The sequence below is a fragment of the Nerophis lumbriciformis genome, linkage group LG02 (assembly GCF_033978685.3).
Source record: "Nerophis lumbriciformis linkage group LG02, RoL_Nlum_v2.1, whole genome shotgun sequence".
Taxonomy (NCBI): Eukaryota; Metazoa; Chordata; class Actinopteri; order Syngnathiformes; family Syngnathidae; genus Nerophis; species Nerophis lumbriciformis.
Window position 1 is genome coordinate 61,392,501 of NC_084549.2, and position 27,858 is coordinate 61,420,358.

A 27,858-nucleotide genomic window follows, 5' to 3' on the forward strand; every position below is an offset into this window, starting at 1 on the left:
GGCTAATCATGATGGGTGAATGCGCCACAAAGAAAATGCAAAGTAGTCTTTAGCGCATGAAGGTAGCACCAGACCAGAGGTCAAACAAACAACACCCATCTTTTCACAGGGACAGTGACTCCAATATACAGGGGGTTGGCGGGTGGGGCGGGGTGCATGGCGGTAATTAGCACCGGTGGGTGCCCCGTTAAATTGAATTTAACGACAACACAGCAGTCTTAGGCAGGGCGAACTAATCCGGGACTCTGGAGCATTATGCTTAATGGGCTCGAAAGAAAATGATGGCCTTTTCAAAAGCAAAACCAATTAACACCGAGCGGAGACGTCGAGTGCTGAGCTTTCCAAATCTGGCCAGAACGCACGCCCCGTGTTATATAACTGCATTTCTGTTCATTTTGAATAATGGAGGATCCAGGCAAGCGTGACATGATATAGCTATCATAGCGGAGGGACCAGTGAATGTCTTCCACTCAGCAGTGGCACTCGGTTTTTTTCTTACAGGCCACTCGGCAAGTACATTGGCAGCTTAAAAACCCCTTATTGCCAAATACATTGAAATAAATCTAATCTGTGCTCGGCCTCCACAAACCGCACAATTTTAAACACGCTTCTTAAAGAGAAAAAACAAACTTTTAGATAATAAACATTGAATAAAAAAATGCAATAGAATGTAGTACAAACAACTACGGTCATTTTATGAAGTAATGTAATAACGTACAACATTACAGTGGACTTCCACGGTATCTCCTTTGAGCTGCTTCCCTGTTAAACACACCATCAGCAGCTTCTCCCTATTTTCATGGATAAATGTCCGCCGTTTGGATATTATTTTAACGTCCTTGGCTGCTTGAGCAGGGCTTCGCCAGCGACTGTCATGATCTGTGGTCTGGATCATGTTTTTTTTGTTATTTTCGGTTTAAGACTCGAATAGTTCCTGTTTGCGCTCCCTTGTTTGTTTTAGTTTCCATGACGACTGATTAGTTTCACCTGTCTCATGTGTTTGACTCACGCACCTGCTCTAATCAGAGACTACTATTTAAGCCTGTTTTGCCAGCTAGTCGTCCTGCCGACATTGCTCTGTTGTGACTTTTCTTGCCATAGTTCATGCTGTTTGATTCATGCTGTGTCCCGTAAGTCTTTTTGTTTCATGTCCATAGTTCTTGCTATTTGTTTCAAGCCACAGTTTAGTGAGTTTGTTCATGTTTTTAATTTCATAGTTCATGTCCATAGTTTATGCTAAGTCTTAGCTTGTGTTTCCTGCGTTAAGCTTGTCTTCGCCTCGAGCGCTTTTTGTAGTACTTTGAGTTTGAATAATTAAATAATGTTCCTACCTTCAAGCCTTGTCCAGTATAGTCCGATTGCATCCCGGGAGAACAATCCTCGCAGTAAGCTGCGAAAAAACCCTCGTCTTGACAGCGACACACTTGGTCGTGTTTTTAGTGATTTCTTTCTTTAATTTCCTGAATATTATTCACTTCTTTTCATTTCAGCGCTGTCCTTCACACTCACTTTCTTCCTCCTCGTTGCCAGTAAAACAAAGTTATGTTCATCTCTAGCTACAAGCTAACGCTAATGAGTACGACCAGATGTTTTGGTCGGATGTAACATTCGCTACGCCAACTAGAGGCTCGATACGATACATTTTTTGAATTTTAAAACATAACAATTAGTCATGATCTCACATGACAGTTATTAGTTTCTTGTATTTTGTATTATTTCCTGCCCAGCGCTCTTATTTTTCATTCCACTTCCTTTTTGCCTCCATTCGCCTGCACTCTTTTGGTCTGAGCGCTGGCTCCCTCACCTGTCCCTGATTGGCAATCAGGGCACACCTGTCCCTGATTGCCAATGGAATGGAACTTTATTGTCATGGCACTAAAAAAGTGAAACAAAATTTCATTTTCAGTACAAACCCCTCCAAGAAAGGACATACAGTATACAGGGTAGACAAAAGAGGCAGACTAATGGGTCGCCACAAGGTAGGAAAAAGGTAAACATGGGGCAAAGCAAATCCCAAACTAAGCTCCTATGGGGACTGGGGGCTCGGTTTGAGACCAGGAAAAAACCTCGAGTACATTTTACGACACAAAAAACTGGAGACTTGCCAAGGGAGGGTGGGGGGGGCATCTGGCCCGGAGCCGCCACCACAAATGGTTCTGCTCAGTTGTCCGGGATGGGGTGTGTGTGTGTGCGTGTGTGTGCGTGTGTGTGTGTGTGTGTGTGTGTGTGTGTGTGTGTGTGTGTGTGTGTGTGTGTGTGAGCCTGAAGTGTCGCTTTGTTCCTCTGTCTCGGTGATCGCAGAGTGTTATCTCGATAACACAGCCAATCAGGATGCTTCTTATGAGGACAGGGATGGATCATTTGCCTTGTACCGCTTAGTTTTGCTCTGCTTTACGTGATATACAAACCCCGTTTCCATATGAGTTGGGAAATTGTGTTAGATGTAAATATAAACGGAATACAATGATTTGCAAATCATTTTCAACCCATATTCAGTTGAATATGCTACAAAGACAAGATATTTGATGTTCAAACTCATAAACTTTTTTTTTTATTTGCAAATAATAATTAACTTAGAATTTCATGGCTGCAACACGTGCCAAAGTAGTTGGGAAAGGGCATGTTCACCACTGTGTTACATGGCCTTTCCTTTTAACAACACTCAGTAAACGTTTGGGAACTGAGGAGACACATTTTTAAGCTTCTCAGGTGGAATTCTTTCCCATTCTTGCTTGATGTACAGCTTAAGTTGTTCAACAGTCCGGGGGTCTCCGTTGTGGTATTTTAGGCTTTATAATGCGCCACACATTTTCAATGAGAGACAGGTCTGGACTACAGGCAGGCCAGTCTAGTACCCGCACTCTTTTACTATGAAGCCACGTTGATGTAACACGTGGCTTGGCATTGTCTTGCTGAAATAAGCAGGGGCGTCCATGGTAACGTTGCTTGGATGGCAACATATGTTGCTCCAAAACCTGTATGTACCTTTCAGCATTAATGGCGCCTTCACAGATGTGTAAGTTACCCATGTTTTGGGCACTAATACACCCCCATACCATCACAGATGCTGGCTTTTCAACTTTGCGCCTATAACAATCCGGATGGTTCTTTTCCTCTTTGGTCCGGAGGACACGACGTCCACAGTTTCCAAAAACAATTTGAAATGTGGACTCGTCAGACCACAGAATACTTTTCCACTTTGTATCAGTCCATCTAGGATGAGCTCAGGCCCAGCGAAGCCGACGGCATTTCTGGGTGTTGTTGATAAACGGTTTTCGCCTTGCATAGGAGAGTTTTAACTTGCACTCACAGATGTAGCGACCAACTGTAGTTACTGACAGTGGGTTCCTGAAGTGTTCCTGAGCCCATGTGGTGATATCCTTTACACGCTGATGTCGCTTGTTGATGCAGTACAGCCTGAGGGATCGAAAGTCACGGGCTTAGCTGCTTACGTGCAGTGATTTCTCCAGATTCTCTGAACCCTTTGATGATATTACGGACCGTAGATGGTGAAATCCCTAAATTCCTTGCAATAGCTGGTTGAGAAAGGTTTTTCTTAAACTGTTCAACAATTTGCTTACGCATTTGTTGACAAAGTGGTGACCCTCGCCTCATCCTTGTTTGTGAATGACTGAGCATTTCATGGAATCTACTTTTATACCCAATCATGGCACCCACCTGTTCCCAATTTGCCTGCACACCTGTGGGATGTTCCAAATAAGTGTTTGATGAGCATTCCTCAACTTTATCAGTATTTATTGCCACCTTTCCCAACTTCTTTGTCACGTGTTGCTGGCATCAAATTCTAAAGTTAATGATTATTTGCAATTATTTTTTTTTTGATCAGTTTGAACATCAAATATGTTGTCTTTGTAGCATATTCAACTGAATATGGGTTGAAAATGATTTGCAAATCATTGTATTCCGTTTATATTTACATCTAACACAATTTCCCAACTCATATGGAAACAGGGTTTGTATATTTTTGGAAAACTTTTTTTCGCTAAAATGTCGTAAGGGGGGACCCTTACACAAAAATTAAAAAAAACGGACTTGCTTCAGCAGCACAATTCTGGTGCTGTAGTTGTAGGAGATGTCTCAAAACGTAATTGGGAGTCCCGACAAAACCTGAAAATTACAGAAAATGCATATTTTTGGCAAACTTTTAATCCACTAAGAATCACAATCAATCAATCAATCAATCAATCAATGTTTTTTTATATAGCCCTAAATCACAAGTGTCTCAAAGGGCTGAACAAGCTACAACAACATCCTCGGTTCAGATCCCACATCAGGGCAAGGAAAAACTCAACCCAGTGGGATGACAATGAGAAACCTTGGAGAGGACCAGTGCAATGGACGTCGAGTGGGTCTAGCATAATATTGTGAAAGTCCAGTCCATAGTGGATCTAACATAATAGTGAGAGTCCAGTCCATAGTGGGGCCGGCAGGAGACCATCCCGAGCGGAGACGGGTCAGCAGCGCAGAGATGTCCCCAACCCCGGGTCCCGACTCTGGACAGCCAGCACTTCATCCATGGCCACCGGACCTGTGTACCCCCCTCCACAAGGGAGATCATTCGAAAATCACTTCTTCTTTGACACCCCTAGGCTTTACGTGTGCCTTGTCGTCCGAAAAATATGGAAGTTTGCATGTAAAATGATGGCAATTCTGTTTATACATCAATAGTTTGTCATTCCTAACTTCAAACTCTGGGTCCAAGTTGTGAGACCCTGAAGAAGTCCTCCAACTGGACACATCTTGAAGTGAAGTCATGAATAGTAATGACACTCAACAGTACCTTTTTTTTTTTTTCAAGTGGGCCGTCACCCCATCAAGTTTGTGCTCTCAAAAGAACTTGGCCCAAGTCCTCAGGTCTTCATGCCCATATGGTTTCTGGGGAAACTGGGATCAGGAATAGTTTTCAGATTCTCAGCTTGGTGATCTTTGACTAGTGTAGCATAGTAGATCAACAGTAGCACAACATTGGATGTGGTATTGCTTTGTGCCGGAGACTCTCACGTTAATATGTAAGAGGCTAAAGTCTGGACAGTGAAATTCTCCGCACCCGAGGGCCTCGTCCGTGGCCATATATCATCGTAATTAAAGGCCGGTGTAATGACGCAGGGTCTCAGCAGCATGATTTCTGTCTGATCGCCATGCTGCTTCATTAAGACCACTCAAGCTAACGAGCTGTGGCTGTAATAAAGTCCTCCCCTCGGTCTGCCGCCTTGATGAACGGGCTACCCGGGACACGGCACAGCCAAGGCCTGAGATGGAATTAGTCGTGGAACAGTTCTAGGCGGACTGTGTGACAGCTGGCGGCCCGGCGATGCAGTCAAGGTGCTTTTTTTGTGCATGAATCTTCTGCATGTGCCAAGCAAAACCACAGCGCAAGATCCAAAGTGGAGTCTTTTATTTTATTTTTGTAGGGAATGGATCAAAAGGATGTGCAAATACCGTTGGACCAGTAAACTGCATCGCTAAGTTATTGTCTTATGGTCGATTGGTTATTCAGGTTCCTATAATAAATCTGCCAAAAGCTTCTTTCCCTTGGTGAAAAAATGAGTAATCCGATCTGTATATTAAACTTTGCTGTTGTAAAAGTAGCACACTCAGTACTTTTCCCCTGGGCCAAGACTCAGTAGATTCAATAAGAACTTTGCGGGCATCGCTAAACTGCTATGTCCGTATGTCAGTTTTTTCGACTATAGGGCGCACTTGAAAATTCTTTCATTTTATCAAAAATTGACAGTGCGCCTTATAATTCCTGCTCAGTGGCCTAGTGGTTAGAGTGTCCGCCCTGAGATCGGTAGGTTGTGAGTTCAAACCCCGGCCGAGTCATACCAAAGACTATAAAAATGGGACCCATTACCTCCCTGCTCGGCACTCAGCATCAAGGGTTGGAATTGGGGGTTAAATCACCAAAAATGATTCCCGGGCGCGGCCACCACTGCTGCTCACTGCTCCCCTCACCTCCCTGGGGGTGATCAAGGGTGATGGGTCAAATGCAGAGAATAATTTCGCCACACCTTGTGTGTGTGTGAGACAATCATTGGTACTTTAATCCGGTGCACCTAACGTACGTATTAATTTTGGCAAAGCAATGTTATTTGGTACATGGTGTAATGATAAGTGTGACCAGTGGATGGCCGTCACACATAGGAGATACAACTGGACTGCAGGTTGACGCCTGTTCAATAAATTACGCTTGAAAGTACCGGTAAACTAGCAACACCAAAACTTTGATGTTCTATGGAGAATATAAAACATTACACACGGCGCTCAAAAATCTGTCAATATGTTTTAGTACGACTTTGGTAAGCTACGAAACCGCTACACACTGGACAAGTCGCAACGTCATCGCAGGGCCAACACAGATAGACAACATTAAGGCTGCAGCTAACGATTATTTTTCTATCGATTAATCTATAGATTATTTTTTTCGATTAATCGGTTAATCTATAGATTATTTTTTCGATTAATCTATAGATTATTTTTCCTTTTACCGATTATTTTTTTTATTTAAAATGAAGATGAAAAAATAAATGTTGGCCAGTTTTTTCAAAAGGCATGACTTTTATTTGCAAAAAAAAAAAGTATGGCCACTCAGTCAACATTGACAACAACATGATAAAATATTCTGTAACAATGTAAACATTTAAAACTTTTAACATTTAACAAAATTAAAAGTAGCTTATTTGCTTTTTAATGTGCAAATATAAAAGTAAACATCCAGTGCAAATCTTAATATTCTGCAATAGTATAAGCATTTCTAAAGTAAAAGTATTGCTTATTTTGCTTTAAAATGTGCAAAAATAAAGATAAACATCCAATACAAAAAAGTGCAAAACGAAATATTCTGTAACAGTGTAAACATTTCAACAAAAGTAAAAGTATTGCTTATTTTGCTTAATAACACAACAATGATAGTATGATTAAAGTGAAAGTTAATTGTTCGTTTGTACATAGTATATGTAACTGTTAATGTTGTAAAAGGTATTTGCACAACTAATTAACGTTAGCGTTAAAGAGGAGCGCGTCTTTGTAAACACTGAACAGGCACGCCAAACGCGCCTCTCAGAGCGAAACAGTGTTTTAGTCTATGAATTTACAACGCAGATACAAATGACACATTCATGATTTTTGTGTAATGATGACAACGTATACTCACGCGGACGATTGACTAGTTGATGGTGATGGCAAGAACGCTGTCGGGTGTTTTCTTTTCAAATGTTCGTTCATAGCCGTTGTGCTGCTATGATAGGCCATTTCCGCTCGACACAGTGTGCATACAACAACTGTCAAGTGTTTTGCTTTTTTCGCTGTGCTTATCCCACACTTGAAGGGATGTACCAATGCTGAATGTGGCTTCTGGATTTCACTCAAAAGACCAGACCGTAGTTACTTTTTCCATTTATTTTCCTTAAGTTTGCAACAGTTTTTCCAACGAAGAAACAGCTTCTTTTTTCTTCTTTAGTCTTTTTAGCAGTCTTTAGCAGTGTTAATAGACTTTAGTTTCTTTAGCTGTCATTAGCTGGCATTAGCTGTCTTTAGTAGCCTTTAGTAGCCTTTAGCTTCTTTAGTAGGTGAAAAACCTTTAAGGACAAAACACCACAAGATTAACATGCTGTAAAAAATCAATCAATTATCAATCCCATAATTTACAATTATTAATTAGGCTATCAAACTCTTAACCATTAAACAAGTGCAAGAAAATGGACACATCTTTTCCCTTTAAGTTAAAACAGATTTTAAATAAATTGTCTCAACATAAATGCACCAAGATACATATAAAATACATTTAAACCCAGAAACACAATAGATAAATGCAACAGAAAACCCAATATGCAAATACATAAATACCTAACCAATTAACCACCTATTTAGATACATATTTAAAATCCATATTCAATATAAATATATTATTAATTTAGCAGTGAAACACTCAATCTTAAACGCTGTCTACTGGTAGAAAAATGCCCCTTTTTCTATGCCCTCAACAGCAGCCAATGATCCAACACAGTTAAATCCAACACTTTAAATTGAGCGACTTCACCCTCCTGATGAAGCAAACTGCTACAACATTTATCAAACTAAGCAAAGAATATCAACACTAAACAACAGTTACATAACACACTGTGTGTATTTAGCCTCCAGACTAAGCACGCTACATGCACACAACTCTCCCCCCCCCGCCCCCATCTCACCAGCGCAACAAGTGCGCCACACCCACAAAGAGAAATATTAAATCTTACATACTTTTGGCGCAACTCTTGGTTATCTGTAATGAACTAAACCTTTTTCCACTCTGCGCTGGCGTCTTTTGTACTCCTTGATTTGACACAGCGGTCTAATTACTGGGCTCGTGCCCCAACAGATGAGACAGGAGCGCGCCGCGTTATACCTGCGCGTGAACGTAAACTGATCGGCTCTGATCATATAAGCCGACTGGCCGAAATAATGCCGAATTATATACATTTCCTGGGGTTGCCTAGGTGAATAGGGATGCGGATGTGCTCTAAGATAAAATATAATTTTATTAAGTGGGGTTTGGCTGGTTGCTAAACAGCCACGGTTGCGAGCTCGCGCGTCAGCTGACGAGACATTATTAGGCCCATCCATCCATCCATCCATTTTCTACCGCTTATTCCCTTTGGGGTCGCGGGGGGCGCTGGAGCCTATCTCAGCTACAATCGGGCGGAAGGCGGGGTACACCCTGGACAAGTCGCCATCTCATCACATTATTAGGCCGTTTATTGAAATACTCCCACACTTTTGACGACTTTTGGCGTGCTTTTTTTTCCCTCGCTCGCACCGCTCGCATCATCTGCTTTGCGCTCCACCATGACGGCAGTGTGACGTAAATATGCGACGCGTCGAAGCATAAAAATGGCGTCGACGTATTTACGTAACCGATGACGTCGACTACGTCGACGCGTCGTTTCAGCCTTAGACAACATTCACACTCACATTCACACACTAGGGCAAATTTAGTGTTGCCAATCAACATATAGGTATGATTATGGTGTTTGTGTATAAGTACCCCAAAATTGCACCTATAAGGAGGCTTTTTTTGCATTTTGTTTCACAGCATTATGCAAAACCAACTTTTCTCACCTTTTTGGACCAGCTGATGTGTATTTGGGATTTGCATTTGTCCCGAATGTTTTTCTCTATCTTCCTTTTTTTGCCCTTTTCCAATACAAAGTAGGGTACTCGTGTTATTACAACTACGTAAATTCACCAAAACATCACCATGGAGTTATTGAGTCTGTTTAGCGGTATGGAGAGCTAGCTTCTGCAGCCCGTGGGTCCATGGCGATGACTTCTGTTTTGTTTGATCAGCCGTTTTACTGCCATGTTACAGACACTGTTTGGAAACAATAAAGGTATGTAAATAAACATTTACAAAATCATTCTGTGTAAATAACTCATTTGACAGCGTATGTACAGTACAGTATATACACAAGTTTACATACACTTGTAAAGAACATAATGTCATGGCTAGAGATGTCCGATAATGACTTTTTTGCCGACATCCGATATTCCGATATTATTCAACTTTTCCGATATCAACCGATACCGATATATACAGTCGTGGAATTAACACATTATTAGGCCTAATTTTGTTGTGATGCCCCGCTGGATGCATTAAACAATAAAACAAGGTTTTCCAAAATAAATCAACTCAAGTTATGGAAAAAAATGCCAACATGGCACTGCCATATTTATTATAGAAGTCACAAAGTGCATTATTTTTTTTAACATGTCTCAAAACAGCAGCTTGGAATTTGGGACATGCAGGGACATGAGGAGGTTGAGGTGGGGGTGGGGGCGTGGTAGGGGGTAGCGGGTGGTGTATATTGTAGCATCCCGGAAGAGTTAGTGCTGCAAGGGGTTCTGGGTATTTGTTCTGTTGTGTTTATGTTCTCCCAAAATGTCTTTGTTATTCTTGTTTAGTGTGGGTTCACAGTGTGGCGCATATTTGTAACAGTGTTAAAGTTGTTTATACGGCCACCCTCAGTGTGACCTGCATGGCTGTTGACCAAGTATGCATGGCATTCACTTATGTGTGTGAAAAGCCGTAGATATTATGTGATTGGGCCGGCACACAAAGGCAGTGCCTTTAAGATTTATTGGCGCTCTGTACTTCTCCCTATGTCCGTGTACCACTCCGTACAGCGGCGTTTTAAAAAGTCATACATTTTACTTTTTGAAACCGATACCGATAATTTCCGATATTACATTTTAAAGCATTTATCGGCCGATAATATCGGACATCTCTAGTCACGGCTGTCTAGAGTCTCCAATAATTTCTACAACTCTTATTTTTTTTTGTGATAGAGTGATTGAAGCACATACTTGTTGGTCATAAAAAACATTAATGCAGTTTGGTTCTTTTATGAATTTATTATGGGTCTACTGAAAATGTGACCAATTCTGCTGGGTCAAAAGTATACATACAGCAATGTTAATATTTGGTTACATGCAATAAGGCGCTTTTGGTAGCCATCCACAAGCTTCTGGCAAGCTTCTGGTTGAATTTTTGACCACTCCTCTTGACAAAATTGGTGCAGTTCAGCTAAATGTGTTGGTTTTCTCACATGGACTTGTTTCTTCAGCATTGTCCACACGTTTAAGTCAGGACTTTGGGACATACTTGCCAACCTTGAGACCTCCGAATTCGGGAGATGGGGGGTGTATATATTTTCAAGTATTTCTTATATATATATATATAAATAATCCGTTCATGAATGAGTATATCCGTTCGGCCACCATGTTCAATGGAGAAGTCTGATCTCCAAAATGTGCAGGCAGCATACCCCTTCTCCTTCGAGCTGTCCTGGATGAACTGAAATTATTTTTTCCAATCATTTTGGAACTTGCAAGCGTGCTTCTTCTTACTCGTCGTCACCATGTCTCTTCTTCGTTCTTCTGCTTCGTCTCTGCTATGTTTTTGGACATTACTACTTGCCGTAGTTTTGAAGCAATGCGTGATGGGAATCATGATGTTGTGTGTCAGCGTATTAACGTGCCGGCTGGAATAAACACACGCTGAGAAATAGCGCCGTGCCTGCCTACTTTATGGGTTATAGATAAACCTATGGATAACGGAGACATATATAATAGTCTCCTTTTCAGGTGAGAGGACGCTAATGGCGGGGTGGAAATTGGGAGAAATTCGGGAGAATGGTTGCCCCGGGAGATTTTCGGGACGGGCACTGAAATTCGGAAGTCTCACGGGAAAATCGGGAGTTTTGGCAAGTATGCTTTGAGAAGGCCCTTCTAAAATCTTAATTCTAGCCTGACTTAGCCATTCCTTTACCTTCCTTTATAGTCGGGTGCGGCTAATATACGGAAAAATATTTTTTTGTTCTAAAATTTAGTGGGTGCAGCTTATATACCGGTGCGCTCTACAGTCCGGAATATACGGTATTTATTTAAAACATATTTGTGTATTTGAGTGTGTCGCTGCTGCACGGCACCGCTTGGCTGTGATTAGTCACACGACGCCACATTAACCTGTAAATGAAAAATCTTCCATGCAATTTGACGGGTGATTTAATTCCGGCATTGTACCCCTTCCTCCCCATCTCTCCGTGTCCCCCATCCTTCAGACGTCTACCCCCACGCTCCTCTTGTCTGCCTCTCCTCCACTCGCCGTGGGCTAATCCCATTATGAATTCTTTATATAGCCTTTTCCCTTAATGATCAGCGAGGCCTGCTCCAATCCTGATTACTATTGTACACTTAGCACTACATAAAGCAGGGGATTAATATGCCCCTCCAGGACGGTTGCTATGGATCCACCCGTTGCCTTGCGAGAGATGTTGCCGCTGCTTCAATTGGCCATAAATTGCTCTCCCCGGTGGCTTCCCACGTAGCAGACAGAGCGTACAAGAATAGGGGTGAAGTTCTCTCTCTCGCGGTCTGTCGTTGTCTCTCTGGAACCAGACGAAAGTGATCCGCTCTATAATTCATGACCCGGCACTTTCTCTTTTCTTCTCTCAAATTTTTCCCCTCCGCGGCGGAGACGCTGTAGTAACCCCGCTCCTCCGTCGTGGCTGGCCCTCCCCCGCTGTGAAAAGGTGCTTTAATGGTGGGCGGGCCCGGGAGGCCAACACAAATTGTGAACGACTGGATGACATGAAGCATTTGGACGAAGGCTGTGTGACGTCAGAGAGGTCGGAGGGTCTTCCTCAGCCTAGCTGAGTGTTAGCGTTCAAGTCCATGTACAAACCCCGTTTCCATATGAGTTGGGAAATTGTGTTGGATGTAAATATAAACGGAATACAATGATTTGCAAATCCTTTTCAACCCATATTCAGTTGAATGCGCTACAAAGACAAGATATTTGATGTTCAAACTCATAAACTTTATTTTTTTTGCAAATAATTATTAACTTAGAATTTCATGGCTGCGACACGTGCCAAAGTAGTTGGGAAAGGGCATGTTCACCACTGTGTTACATGGCCTTTCCTTTTAACAACACTCAGTAAACGTTTGGGAACTGAGGAGACACATGTTTTAAGCTTCTCAGGTGGAATTCTTTCCCATTCTTGCTTGATGTACAGCTTAAGTTGTTCAACAGTCCGGGGGTCTCCGTTGTGGTATTTTAGGCTTCATAATGCGCCACACATTTTCAATGGGAGACAGGTCTGGACTACAGGCAGGCCAGTCTAGTACCCGCACTCTTTTACTATGAAGCCACGTTTATGTAACACGTGGCTTGGCATTGTCTTGCTGAAATAAGCAGGGGCGTCCATGGTAACGTTGCTTGGATGGCAACATATGTTGCTCCAAAACCTGTATGTACCTTTCAGCATTAATGGCGCCTTCACAGATGTGTAAGTTACCCATGTCTTGGGCACTAATACACCCCCATACCATCACAGATGCTGGCTTTTCAACTTTGCGCCTATAACAATCCGGATGGTTCTTTTCCTGTTTGGTCCGGAGGACACAACGTCCACAGTTTCCGAAAACAATTTGAAATGTGGACACTTTACACTTTGTATCAGTCCATCTTAGATGAGCTCAAGCCCAGCGAAGCCGACGGCGTTTCTGGGTGTTGTTGATAAACGGTTTTCGCCTTGCATAGGAGAGTTTTAACTTGCACTTACAGATGTAGCGACCAACTGTAGTTACTGACAGTGGGTTTCTGAAGTGTTCCTGAGCCCATGTGGTGATATCCTTTACACACTGATGTCGCTTGTTGATGCAGTACAGCCTGAGGGATCGAAGGTCACGGGCTTAGCTGCTTACGTGCAGTGATTTCTCCAGATTCTCTGAACCCTTTGATGATATTACGGACCGTAGATGGTGAAATCCCTAAATTCCTTGCAATAGCTGGTTGAGAAAGGTTTTTCTTAAACTGTTCAACAATTTGCTCACGCATTTGTTGACAAAGTGGTGACCCTCGCCCCATCCTTGTTTGTGAATGACTGAGCATCTACTTTTATACCCAATCATGGCACCCACCTGTTCCCAATTTGCCTGTTCACCTGTGGGATGTTCCAAATAAGTGTTTGATGAGCATTCCTCAACTGTATCAGTATTTATTGCCACCTTTCCCAACTTCTTTGTCACGTGTTGCTGGCATCAAATTCTAAAGTTAATGATTATTTGCAAAAAAGTTTATCAGTTTGAACATCAAATATGTTGTCTTTGTAGCATATTCAACTGAATATGGGTTGGAAATGATTTGCAAATCATATAAATCCCAGTTATTATTATTATTATTATTATTGTATTCCGTTTATATTTACATCTAACATAATTTCCCAACTCATATGGAAACGGGGTTTGTAAGAACTTCGGGTTTCGACAGAATCCTAATAGGGGATCAAGACTTCTTTCATGTCACAAATTAAGCTTTGTAGTTTTTTTAAACCTCAGATGTAAAACAAGTCCAGTCCTAAAGGGGAACTTCACTTTTTGGGGGAATTTTGCCTATCGTTCACAATCATTATGAGAGACAAGAAGACAAAAAGTAGTTGTTTTTTTTGCATTCTAGTTTGTAAAAATCGGCCCGTATGCAGCTGAGATAGGCTTCAGCACCCCACGCGACCCGGAAAGGGACAAACGGCAGAAAATGGATGGATGGATGGGCTTGTTTTTGTTGGCTAGCAATGCAGCTAATGGGAGCAATCAATTCTACCTCTAAGGCCCCTTCTACACTAAGAAGTGGGGGTAAATCCCACCTAACCTTATCCTTGTCCACACACCCACAATGGTCGCTTAAGACACCCCCCCCCCCCGGCGCAACGCAACCTAGTCCCGTATTTTTCGGATTTTAAATCGCAGTTTTTTTCATAATTTGCGACGTAAAGGCAGTGCCTTTAAGGTTTATTGGCGCTCTGTACTTCTCCCTACGTCCGTGTACCACTACGTACAGCGGCGTTTTAAAAAGTCATACATTTTACTTTTTGAAACCGATACTGATCATTTCTGAATCGATACCGATAGTTTCCGGTATTACATTTTAAAGCATTTATCGGCCGATAATTTCGGGCTGCCAACAACGCAATTTAGTCAAAAAAACAGTAAAGTAAAGTAAGCATCAGTAAAGTAAGCCTCCATTTTCTACAAATGCGCTATCTTGATGCTAATATACTTTGGCGTTGCTATTGACATGCTGCTGATTAGCATTAGCAATTTTACATGGCGATTTTAAATTAAGTATTAAATTATGTAAGTTTGACACCTGTGTTGTAGGGCTTAAGTTTTGTGCCAGAAGCCTTAAAAGGCGCAGAATGTTTTGGACAACACCGACAACATTTGTTCTTGCGTGTCTGTGTGTGTTCCTTCATTTGTTTGAGTATTAGCAATAGTTTAAGATGCACATTCTCGTCCGTCATCTGAGTAGTCCCAAACGGTAAGAATCCTTCCTTGGATTTGACATCAATCAATCAATCAATGTTTATTTATATAGCCCTAAATCACAAGTGTCTCAAAGGGCTGCACAAGCCACAACGACATCCTCGGTTCAGAGCCCACATCAGGGCAAGGAAAAACTCACAACCCAGTGGGACGTCAATGTGAATGACTATGAGTGGGTCTAGCATAATATTGTGAAAGTCCAGTCCATAGTGGATCTAACATAATAGTGAGAGTCCAGTCCATAGTGGATCTAACATAATAGTGAGAGTCCAGTCCATAGTGCAGCTGACCCGTCCGGAGAGGCGCAGAGATGTCCCCAACCGATGCACAGGCGAGCGGTCCACCCCGGGTCCCGACTCTGGACAGCCAGCACTTCATCCATGGCCACCGGACCTGTGTCCCCCCCTCCACAAGGGAGAGGGGGACAGAGGAGAAAATAAAATAAACGGCAGATCAACTGGTCTAAAAGGGGGGTCTTTTTAAAGGCTAGAGTATACAAATGAGTTTTAAGATGGGACTTAAATGCTTCTACGGAGGTAGCATCTCTAACTGTTACCGGGAGGGCATTCCATAGTACTGGAGCCCCAATAGAAAACGCTCTATAGCCCGCAGACTTTTTTTGGGCTCTGGGAATCACTAATTCTTGGAACGCAGATTTCTTGCCGGGACATGCTGACTTTTGACTTTTAAGTGCGAGTCCGAACACTTGAGCCCAGCTCTAGCTGGCGTTCCATACATGGATTATTGTAAAAGACAGGAAACAGGAGGCGGAGATCAGAGTATATGCCAAGGGAAAGTAGACTCACTCCGCCTTTATGGAGTCCTGTCGCCTTCTGTTGTCACGGAGGAAGATTTCTAGTTTTCATTTGGCACCAGTTGACTCTCACCTCTTCCTTTTGTCCCCTAATGTGGGGGACAAGTCAAACAGAGGGGAGGCTTTGTCAACTCTGCACAGAATGGGAGGCTGAGAAAATGTCAAGAAAGCAATAATATTTTTATTACCTTTTTTTTTTTTTTACTTCTCTAATGATTCCCATGGTGAACCTGCTAAGGATTGACCAAGACCCCGTATGGTTCCGTTCTTTTTCTGTAAGAGAATAATGTGAAGATGTCACCATGAGGATTATTTTTGTCAAGGTGGAATTTCTCATGCAGCAAATTGGTGGTATATGTTGCTAAAGATGCTATACACTCTCCAGACATATCACGGATATTAGGGAACTATCGATTATCGACCAGGCTGATATTTGGCATTTTGATGTACAAACCCTAAAACCAGTGAAGTTGGCACGTTGTGTAAATGGTAAATAAAAACAGAATACAATGATTTGCAAACCCTTTTGAACTTACATTCAATTGAATAGACTGCAAAGACAAGATATTTAACGTTCAAACTGGAAAACTTTGTTATTTTTTCCAAATAATAGCTCATTTGGAATTTGATGCCTGCAACATGTTTCAAAAAAGCTGGCACAAGGGGCAAAAAAAACTGAGAAAGTTGACGAATGCTCATCAAAAACTTATTTGGAAAATCCCACAGGTGAACAGGCAAATTGGGAACAGGTGGGTGGCATGATTGGGTATAAAAGCAGCTTCCGTGAAATGCTCAGTCATTCACAAACAAGGATAGGGCGAGGGTCACCACTTTGTGAATAAATGCATGAGCAATTTGTCGAACAGTTTAAGAACAACATTTTTCAACGAACTATTGCAAGGAATTTAGGGATTTCACCATCTAAGGTCTGTAATATCAAAAGGTTCAGATAATTTGGAGAAATCACTGCACGTAACTAGGGCTGCAACAACTAATCGATTAAATCGATTAAAATCGATTATAAAAATAGTTGGCGATTCATTTAGTCATTGATTCGTTTGATCTATGCTATGCGCATGCGCAGAGGCTAAGTTTATTTATTTATTTATTTTTTTTTTTTTTTAACCTTTATTTATAAACTGCAACATTTACAAACAGCTGAGAAACAGTAATCAAAATATTAGGGGTGTAACGGTACGTGTATTTGTATCGAACCGTTTCGGTACGGGGGGTTCGTTTTGGTGCGGAAGTGTACCGAACGAGTTTCCACACGGACATATTAAGTAGCGTACTGCACGTTGTGTAAACAATACTCAAAATGCCGGACATTTGAGGCATTTATGAAACTCCGCCCTGACAGCTCCGCAAAAGAGGACATGTCCAATAAAATACTGGAAAGGATAGAAATGTAGTTTGTCTCTTTTATCCGATTATTAATCGATTAAAGTAGTAATCGACAGATTAATCGATTATCAAATTAATCGTTAGTTGCAGCCCTACACGTAACATTGAATGCCCATGACCTTGGATCCCTCAGGTGGTACTGCATCAAAAAGCCACATCAGTGTGTAAAGGATATCGCCACATGGGTTCAGGAACATTTCAGAGAACCACTGTCAGTAACTACAGTCGGTCGCTACATCTGTAAGTGCAAGTTAAAACTCTCCTATGCAAAACCAAAGCCATTTATCAACAACACCCAGAAACGCCGCCGGCTTCGTTGGCCCGAGCTCATCTAAGATGGACTGATGCAAAGTGGAAAAGTATTCTGTGGTCTGACGAGTCCACATATCAAATTGTTTTTGAAACTGTGGACGTTGTGTCCTCCGGGCCAAAGAGGAAAAGAACCATCCGGATTGTTATAGGTGCAAAGATCAAAAGCCAGCATCTGTGATTGCAAAAAAAATAAAATACGTTTCTCAGTTCAATCAATAATATCTTGTTTTTGCAGCCTATTCAATTGAATATAAGTTGAAAAGGATTTGCAAATCATTGTATTATATTTTTATTTACGTATTACACAACGTGCCAACTTCACTGGTTTGGGGTTTTGTACATCAGTATCAGCCTTTTTTGCATCAGCCGATACCAATATTTAGTATTATATTAGTGAAGTAACTACTAATAACCATTGCTCAAGCACCAGCCCGTTTGCCCTGTGTGAGAAGAGTGACCTTTTTGCTGGAATATTTTTAAGAACAAAAATTACTCTCATTCACAATAATTCTCCCCAAATATGTTCCGATATCTAACACCACATTTATTTGATTTCTTATGAGAATTCTTCTCCGGTCACACAGCCACGCCCTCTTTCTCTCCTTGCATGCAGCGCTGGTCGCCTACAGAACAACTCCTCTGATTACATGAACTTGTCAAAACTTCCACTTGATGCCGGGAATTCCAGTTTTTGTCCTTCTTTCCTGGAGTCTTCCTCTGGTTTTGTGTGTTTTCGCTGCTGCAGCGATCGAACACTTGAAGGAAGCGCGGCGAGTTTCATGTTCAGCGATTCAATCAAATAACGACGCGACAGAGCGGTAGAAGATACACTATATTTCCAAAAGTATTTGGCCACCTGCCTTGACTCACATATGAAGTTGAAGTGCCATCCCATTCCTAACCCATAGGGTTCAATATGATGTCGGTCCACCTTTTGCAGCTATTACAGCTTCAACTCTTCTGGGAAGGCTGTTCACAAGGTTGCGGAGTGTGTTTATAGGAAGTTTACACTATTCATCCAAAAGCGTATTTGTGAGGTCACACACTGATGTTGATCTGATGTTGTTGATTTTGTCTTGACCCGAGATCTACAAAGCGGACAGGAGGCAGGGCCTGACCCCCCTCCAGGCACCTTTTCTTTGAACTGTTTTGTTACCGAGGGCAACGGCTGTTTACGACCTTTTCTTTGAATCGACCTTTTCTTTGAACTGTTTTGTATCCAAAAGCGGCGGCTGTTTACGACCCCCGTCCCTTTAGAAACAGCTGTTGCCATGTAATCAGGGAAAGTCCAAATAAAAGAGGAGGCGTACAATCTTTCGTCAGAGCGTGGTGGGACACTGTACAAGGGTACAGGTCTACGCGTTTCTCCTCATTGAGTCAAATTTAATTCTGTCATCTGTGTTGGCCCTGCGATGAGGTGGCGACTTGTCCAGGGTGCAGGGGCGCCGAAAAGGGGGGGGGTAAAGGAGACGGATTCTAGGGGCCCATGATGGAGGGGGGCCCAGAGAGGCCCCTAATGATGATGAAATTATAATACAGAAAAAATAATGACACTGTGTTGGGGGCCCTGTAAAGATTCTTTTCATGGGGCCCAAAATCCCTAGCGGCGCCCGTGCCAGGGTGTACCCCACCTTCCGCCCGATTGTAGCTGAGATAGGCTCCAGCGCCCCCCGCGACCCCGAAGGGAATAAGCGGTAGAAAATGGATGGATGGATGGATGTTTAATTCCTTGATTCTTTGTCTGTTTAATAGATGTCATCAGTATTTGAACCTGACAAAGTGAAGTAAATTATATTTATATAGCATGTTTTCTGTAGCGCCTCAAAGCGCTTTACATAGTGAAACCCATTATCTACATTCTTAAACTACATTTAAACCAGTGTGGGTGGCACTGGGAGCCGGTGAGTGACGTGTCTTGCCCAAGGACACAGCGGCAGTGACTAGTTGCTGGCCTGGCCGCTCTACCAACCGAGCCACGCCGATGCCATTGCGGTTTCATGCACGTACAGTATACAGTGTATAGGCTGTCTTTATGTTCTTATGTTGCATGAGTCAGAGTACAAAAGTTTTGTAGCCCTACAGCATCTCTACCCCGCATACCTTGACATTGTCAAGCCTCATTGCCCTCCGAGGTACGGCGTGCAAGGCAGCTACGCGTATACAGCGTAACATCCCATAATAGAGACACACACACACAACAAAAAAAAACAACAACACACGCACGAGGGGCGAGCTCGCACACGGGCGTTCTCGCCAGATCCACCACCTGCCCTGGCCTCGGCCGTCTTATCCCCCAGCCAAGGAAGCTCATGCATGGGCACACTGGGCACCAGCCCAGCCTTTCACATCCAGGGCCAGGGCCAGGAGACGGCGGCCAACAGCTGGCCAAGTGCAGAGGAAGCCTGGAGGCTTCCACAGTAGATGAATCACCACGGATTAATATTTAACTCCAGACTCCTGCTTCCCTCCAGCATTTCTCCACCCTGCCCCTCTTTCCCTACCTTCTCCCTGCGCCCGCCACTTCATAGCCCAATCCTGCAAGGAAGTTGGCTCAGCAGACCTCCACTGTAAATATGTTGTAGGCTTGTCAGAGCTCAGCTTTACTTGGACTTTTCCTTTTCATTTTGTGAGCCAGTTCTCCTTTAAAGGCCTCATACTTGAGTACTTTCACCAATTCTAAATGAGTCTCAGATGTGCCACAATACGGTGGCGTATTGGAAGTCTGAGTCTAGACCTGATGCTGAAATGTAGACTATTTAAAAGGGTTTTATAGTCATTTTGTGTGTCTGCAGCTTTAATGCTAATGAGCTGTGTTTGTGCGCTTACACCCGCATGCGGCTTTTTAGTGCCACCCTAGTGGCTCCTTGGAGCATTTTTTTAAAATATGGAAAAAGAAGGGGGAAATTTTTCTTTGTTTGTTTTATATGTTTTTTGTTTGAGGACAAACATGACACAAACCTTCCAATTGTTGTAAAGCCCACTGTTTAATATGTCTGTGTGTATGCTTCACTGATGAGAGTATTTGGCGAACAACGTTTTGTCCTACTAATTTCGGCGGTTCTTGAACTCACCGTAGTGTGGACTGTAACGCAACGGTTTGTAAAATCTTCCACTCCGTCTTTGTCTCATTTTGTCCACCAAATGTTTTATGCTGTGCGTGAATGCACACAGGTGAGCTTTGTTGATGTTATTGACTTGTTGAGTGCTAATCAGGCATATTTGGTCACTGCATGACTGCAAGCTAATCGATGCTAACATGCTATTTAGGCTAGCTGTATGTACATATTGCATCATTATGCCTCGTTTGTAGGTATATTTGAGCTCATTTATTATCCTTTACTTTTATCCTCTTTGTATATAATTTAGTTTTGCATGTCTCATGACGCATTATCTGTATGTAACATTGGCTGCATTTCTGATGGTTGTTTGTGTGCCATGTTGTTCCAGACCACAGCAAACATGATCTAGCTTGCCAAAGATTGTAATAAATCTATTAAAAGAAGACAGCCTTAAAGGGGAACATTATCACCAGACCTATGTAAGCGTCAATATATACCTTGATGTTGCAGAAAAAAGACCATTTATTTTTTTAACCGATTTCCGAACTCTAAATGGGTGAATTTTGGCGAATTAAACGCCTTTCTATTATTTGCTCTCGGAGCGATGACGTCACGTTGTGACATCACATCGGGAAGCAATCCGCCATTTTCTCACTTTCGTCGGTGTGTTGTCGGAGGGTGTAACAACACGAACAGGGACGGATTCAAGTTGCACCAGTGGCCCAAAGATGCGAAAGTGGCAAGAAATTGGACGAAATTTGTTCAAAAATATGAGGCTGTGGGGAAAGCCGACGAAATGGTCAGTCGTTTGTTCTGCACACTTTACCGACGAAAGCTATGCTACGACAGAGATGGCAAGAATGTTTGGATATCCTGCGACACTCAAAGCAGATGCTGACATCAACTCCAAAACTGGACAAGAGAGCGGATGAGGGTAGGTCTACAGAATATATTAATTGATGCAAACTTTATTCATTACTCGCGGTTTTACGTAAATTATTATACATAAACTGTGTTTACCAATAATTTAGCTTAAAAACATTTATTTTTTTCAATCATTCGAGTACATTCGGGTAGTCTTGTGTAATGCAGTATTTTGTGTCTATTTAGGTATGGTTAACCTGAGTGCTGAAATCGTGGAAAAATATATGTTCCTAGCGCGCCTGAAATGGGCTGTCTGCACTCTCAAAGTGCATGTTGTTGCCAAATGTATTTCATATGCTGTAAACCTAGTTCATAGTTGTTAGTTTCCTTTAATGCCAAACAAACACATACCAATCGTTGGTTAGAAGGCGATCGCCGAATTCGTCCTCGCTTTCTCCCGTGTCGCTGGTTGTCGTGTCGTTTTCGTCGGTTTCGCTTGCATACGGTTCAAACCGATATGGCTCAATAGCTTCAGTTTCTTCTTCAATTTCGTTTTCGCTACCTGCCTCCACAATACAACCATCCGTTTCAATACATGCGTAATCTGTTGGATCGCTTAAGCCGCTGAAATCCGAGTCTGAATCCGAGCTAATGTCGCTATACCTTGCTGTTCTATCCGCCATGTTTGTTTGTATTGGCATCACTGTGTGACGTCACAGGAAAATGGACGGGTGTATATAACGATGGTTAAAATCAGGCACTTTGAAGCTTTTTTTAGGGATATTGCGTGATGGGTAAAATTTTGAAAAAAACTTCGAAAAATAAAATAAGCCACTGGGAACTGATTTTTAATGGTTTTAACCATTCTGAAATTGTGATAATGTTCCCCTTTAACTTGGACACACACATCTCCAGTAATTTCCAGGAGTTATCTCACCTTCTGAGTAGCCTCTGATTTACTAATGGTTTCTAATGTTGTAAAAATGTGTAGTATGAATATTACATTTCAACATTTCTGTCAACGAAGATTCACTTCAGCCTGCGACACATAGTCATTTTGATAGTTGGCTATTATAGCTAATATAGACACTTACATCATGTGTTGTCTTCATTATAAGACTTATATACAGCTTTTAATTTTTTTGCGGCTCCAGACAGATTAGTTTTTTGTATTTTTGGTCCAGTATGGCTCTTTTAACATTTTGGGTTGCCGACCCCTGGCCTACACTGTAACTCTAAACTTATCCAACATATACGTAACATTCAGGCATGTGAAATGTCAGCGGGATTGCGTAAATCCGCGTTTTTAAACATTTATTTCCGCGTCAAAATATCAATTCCGCATTTTTTTTAATGAAATATTGTAACGTGTAGGGATGCAAGTCGAAGGAAAAGTGTTAAAAGATGGGGATAACTTTGTTTTCGTATCAGCAATGAAGCATTATCTGTAAACCCGTGGAAAATGTGTCCCGTGAACACCGTAACAAAAGTTCCAGGGATGAATAATGTAAACCGGTGTTTTTCAACCTTTTTTGAGCCAAGACACATTTTTTGCGTTGAAAATATCCGGAGGCTCACCACCAGACAGTAAAAACTTGTCTTGCGCTCCTATTTTGGTGGCTTTTTCTCTTTTTTTGGTATTTTCCTTGAGCGATATTTCCCGCATCTACTTTGTTTTAGCAATCAAGAATATTTCAGTTGTTTTTATCCTTCTTTGTGGGGACATCGTTGATTGTCATGTCATGTACATTGTGGACGTCGTCTTTGCTCCACAGTAAGTCTTTGCTGTCGTCCAGCATTCTGTTGTTATTTACTTTGTAGCCAGTTCAGTTTTAGTTTTGTTCCGCATAGCCTTCCCTAAGCTTCAATGCTTTTCTTAGGGGCACTCACCTTTTGTTTATTTTTGGTTTAAGCATTAGACACCTTTTTACCTGCACCCTGCCTCCCGCTGTTTCTGACATCTACAAAGCAATTGGCTACCTGCTACCACCTACTGATATGGAAGAGTATTACACGGTTACTTTGCTGAGCTCTAGACAGCACCGACACTCAACAACAACACATCATTTGCAGACTATAATTACTGGTTTGCAAAACATATTTTTAACCCAAATAGGTGAAATTAGGTAACCTCCCACGGCACACCAGACTGTATCTCACGGCACACTAGTGTGTAATATAAAAAAAATAGGATCTAAACAAAATGTGCATAGTTAGCATCATCTAGCGGGCTTACTTGTCGCCTGTGTTGGCTCTCCGAGCTGCAACGTTGACGGCTTTCTACTTTGGAGGATTACAATACCAACACTGTTAGTTCCGAACTAGTATTTATTAGTATTTATTAGACATGACTGCTGTAAACGGTGGTCATAGCTATATGCTAACATTACACTCATGTTTTAAAAGCAACATTGATTGAAACTTTTATTAGCAGATTGCACAGTACAGTACATATTCCGTACAATTGACCACTAAATGGTAACAACCGAATAAGTTTTTCAACTTGTTTAAAGGGGAACATTATCACCAGACCTATGTAAGCGTCAATATATACCTTGATGTTGCAGAAAAAAGACCATATATTTTTTTAACCGATTTCCGAACTCTAAATGGGTGAATTTTGGCGAATTAAACGCCTTTCTAATATTCGCTCTCGAGGCGATGACATCACAACGTGACGTCACATCGGGAAGCAATCCGTCATTTTCTCAAACACTGAGTCAAATCAGCTCTTGTTATTTTTCATTTTTCCGACTGTTTTCCGTACCTTGGAGACATCATGCCTCGTCGGTGTGTTGTCGGAGGGTGTAACAACACGAACAGGGACGGATTCAAGTTGCACCAGTGGCCCAAAGATGCGAAAGTGGCAAGAAATTGGACGTTTGTTCTGCACACTTTACCGACAAAAGCTATGCTACGACAGAGATGGCAAGAATGTGTGGATATCCTGCGACACTCAAAGCAGATGCATTTCCAACGATAAAGTCAAAGAAATCTGCCGCCAGACCCCCATTGAATCTGCCGGAGTGTGTGAGCAATTCAGGAACAAAGGACCTCGGGAGCACGGCAAGCAATGGCGGCAGTTTGTTCCCGCAGACGAGCGAGCTAAACCCCCTTGATGTCTTGACTCACACCGTCCCTTATGCCACCGAAGATGATCAAGAGAAGAATATCGACCCTAGCTTCCCTGGCCTGCTGACATCAACTCCAAAACTGGACAGATCAGCTTTCAGGAAAAGAGCGCGGATGAGGGTATGTCTGCAGAATATATTAATTGATGAAAATTGGGCTGTCTGCACTCTCAAAGTGCATGTTGTTGCCAAATGTATTTCATATGCTGTAAACCTAGTTCATAGTTGTTAGTTTCCTTTAATGCCAAACAAACACATACCAATCGTTGGTTAGAAGGCGATCGCCGAATTCGTCCTCGCTTTCTCCCGTGTCGCTGGCTGTCGTGTCGTTTTCGTCGGTTTCGCTTGCATACGGTTCAAACCGATATGGCTCAATAGCTTCAGTTTCTTCTTCAATTTCGTTTTCGCTACCTGCCTCCACACTACAACCATCCGTTTCAATACATGCGTAATCTGTTGGATCGCTTAAGCCGCTGAAATCCGAGTCTGAATCCGAGCTAATGTCGCTATAGCTTGCTGTTCTTTCCGCCATGTTTGTTTGTGTTGGCTTCACTATGTGACGTCACAGGAAAATGGACGGGTGTATATAACGATGGTTAAAATCAGGCACTTTGAAGCTTTTTTTAGGGATATTGCGTGATGGGTAAAATTTTAGAAAAAAACTTCGAAAAATAAAATAAGCCACTGGGAACTGATTTTTAATGGTTTTAACCCTTCTGAAATTGTGATAATGTTCCCCTTTAAGTCGGGGTCCACGTTAATCAATTCACGGTAAATACAATACAAATACATGGTACATAATGTCATTGCGGCCCATTTGCTGTAAAAAAACAACATGATCACATCCAAAGCTCCCACGTCTGTAGCTGACCGACAGTTATCTGGCAGAACTGCCTTTTAAGATATGTAGCGAAGCCTGTCTTAAAAATGTGCAATTAGCGCTGTGGCATGTGATGAATCCCAAACAAAATATCACATTAATTATGTATGAACACAGATTAATCACGCAATTGCACATGCTTTTTGACATTAACCACTGATGGTTACCCAAAAGGCGACACAGGTTGTAATACGGTCAGTGACAGGTTAGTCAGTGATCAGGTCATTAGATAAAACTGAGGTGATTTGCAGTGATGAAACTATCCATCCCATCCATTTTCTACCGATTATTCCCTTTGGGGTCGCGGGGGGCGCTGGAGCCTATCTCAGCTACAATCGGGCGGAAGGCGGGGTACACCCTGGACAAGTCGCCACCTCATCGCAGGGCCAACACAGATAGACAGACAACATTCACACTCACATCCACACACTAGGGCCAATTTAGTGTTGCCAATCAACTTATCCCCAGGTGCATGTCTTTGGAGGTGGGAGGAAGCCGAAGTACCCGGAGGGAACCCACGCAGTCACGGGGAGAACATGCAAACTCCACACAGAAAGATCCCGAGCCCGGGATTGAACCCAAGACTACTCAGGACCTTCGTATTGTGAGGCAGATGCACTAACCCCTCTTCCACTGTGAAGCCCGTGATGAAACTAGTTTCAATATAAAAGAACCCTACTAGTACATGGCCAACAGTTGAGGACAAACAACACTGGCACAGTATATCTGCCATCATGTCTTCAACTAAACTAACAAAGATAAGTAATGCTTTTGTACAAACTGTGATTAATCGTGATTTATCCAAAAAGTATGATTCATCTGATAAAAAATTCATGTGACAACGCTGAGTTGTTGTATGTGAAGTAGTGGCCACACACACAGGAAGGGCTCATCTATCAAGGGGTGGGTTAGGATTGCTATATCATGTCCTTGAAGAGGTTTTTCCTTCATGGCGTCATAAAAAGCCACAACTTTTTTTTTTTTAAAGCCACAACTTCAAAAGCGAGCTTTTGGCCGTTTTTCTTCCATTTGTTGCTCATAAACCGACTCCAGTGACACATATTACTATTAGAACATTATTAAAGAGGAGAGTTTTGCCTTGTAGGGGACCTTTAAAATGATCTAGTCAGGACTAGGGTTGCTAAAAATATTGATACTTTGCAGAGGTGGGTAGTAACGCGCTACATTTACTCCGTTACATCTACTTGAGTAACTTTTGGGATAAATTGTACTTCTAAGAGTAGTTTACTTGAGTATATTTATAGAGAAGAAACGCTACTTTTACTCCGCTCCATTTATCTACATTCAGCTCGCTACTTGCTACTGATTTTTATCGATCTGTTAATGCACGCTTTGTTTGTTTTGGTTTGTCAGACAGACCTTCAAAGTAGGATCTATCGCATGCCTGTTTCACCAATCAAATGCAGTCACTGGTGAAGTTTGACTCCGTTTCACCAATCAAACAGAGCCAGGCGGTCACATGATCAACTGCACAAAAAGTTTCAGCGGCAACAAGCTTAAGCTTACATGAACTCAACGTCAAATTTGAGGAAGCACATCGCGGTAAGTAACGTTAGTAGATATTTTGGCTGTCACCGTAGGCTGATGTTAGCTTCCCTGCTAAAAATCACTGTCAAATGTACATCGTGTGGGAACATTTATTAACGCACTGCAGCCTCATAGACAGACAGACAAAGACGCACACACACTCACACACACTCACGCATGCATAGTAACACTAATCAGAAGTGCACAGTGTGTTCCCAGATGCAGCCCACACCTATCAGTTTATGGTTTGCGTAAAGGCTAACTTGTTATTTTCCTTTGTAATCTCTGCTTACTGAGCCTATGGTGCTGTTAATTTACCTTAATTTTTTTTTGTTAATGTATTATTATTTAATATATATTATTGTTTTAGTTGCTTAAGAGATATTCCTGGCTCTGAATTTGCTCATTGCTATTTTCATGTTTTTGTGCATTATTTGTTGCCGTCATCATTAAACGAACAGGTTACTCATCAGTTACTCAGTACTTGAGTAGTTTTTTCACAACATACTTTTTACTTTTACTCAAGTAAATATTTGGGTGACTACTCCTTACTTTTACTTGAGTAATAAATCTCTAAAGTAACAGTACTCTTACTTGAGTACAATTTCTGGCTACTCTACCCACCTCTGATCTCCGGGTTGGGGAGGAGACCTTGCCTCAAGTGGAGGAGTTCAAGTACCTTGGGGTCTTGTTCACGAGTGAGGGAAGAATGGATCGTGAGATCGATAGGCGGATCGGTGCGCCGTCTGCAGTGATGCGGACCCTGAAACATGAAACTATAGACATGAAACCTCACTAAACTGTGGCATGAAACAAATAGCATTAACTATGGCATAGAACAAACACGAAACTGTGGCATGAAACAACTAAGACTTACGTAGTCCAGGCATGAGGCAAACAACTAATGACGCCAGGACAACTGATTGGCAAAGGTAGGCTTAAATAGTCCTCTGATTAGAA

General features: G+C 42.1%; 1 long non-coding RNA gene across 1 annotated transcript in view; it reads right to left on the minus strand.

Moving 5' to 3' along the window:
- Positions 1-15,965, minus strand: part of LOC133614054 (uncharacterized) — an 18,254-nt gene extending 2,289 nt beyond the window's left edge. Inside the window, exons 1-2 of the long non-coding RNA XR_009816533.1 lie at positions 15,889-15,965; positions 15,693-15,789 (exon numbers count right to left, since the gene is read on the minus strand). This is a non-coding gene — a long non-coding RNA (uncharacterized lncRNA). The remainder of the gene's footprint in view (positions 1-15,692; positions 15,790-15,888) is intronic.
- Between the last annotated feature and the right edge of the window lie 11,893 nt (positions 15,966-27,858).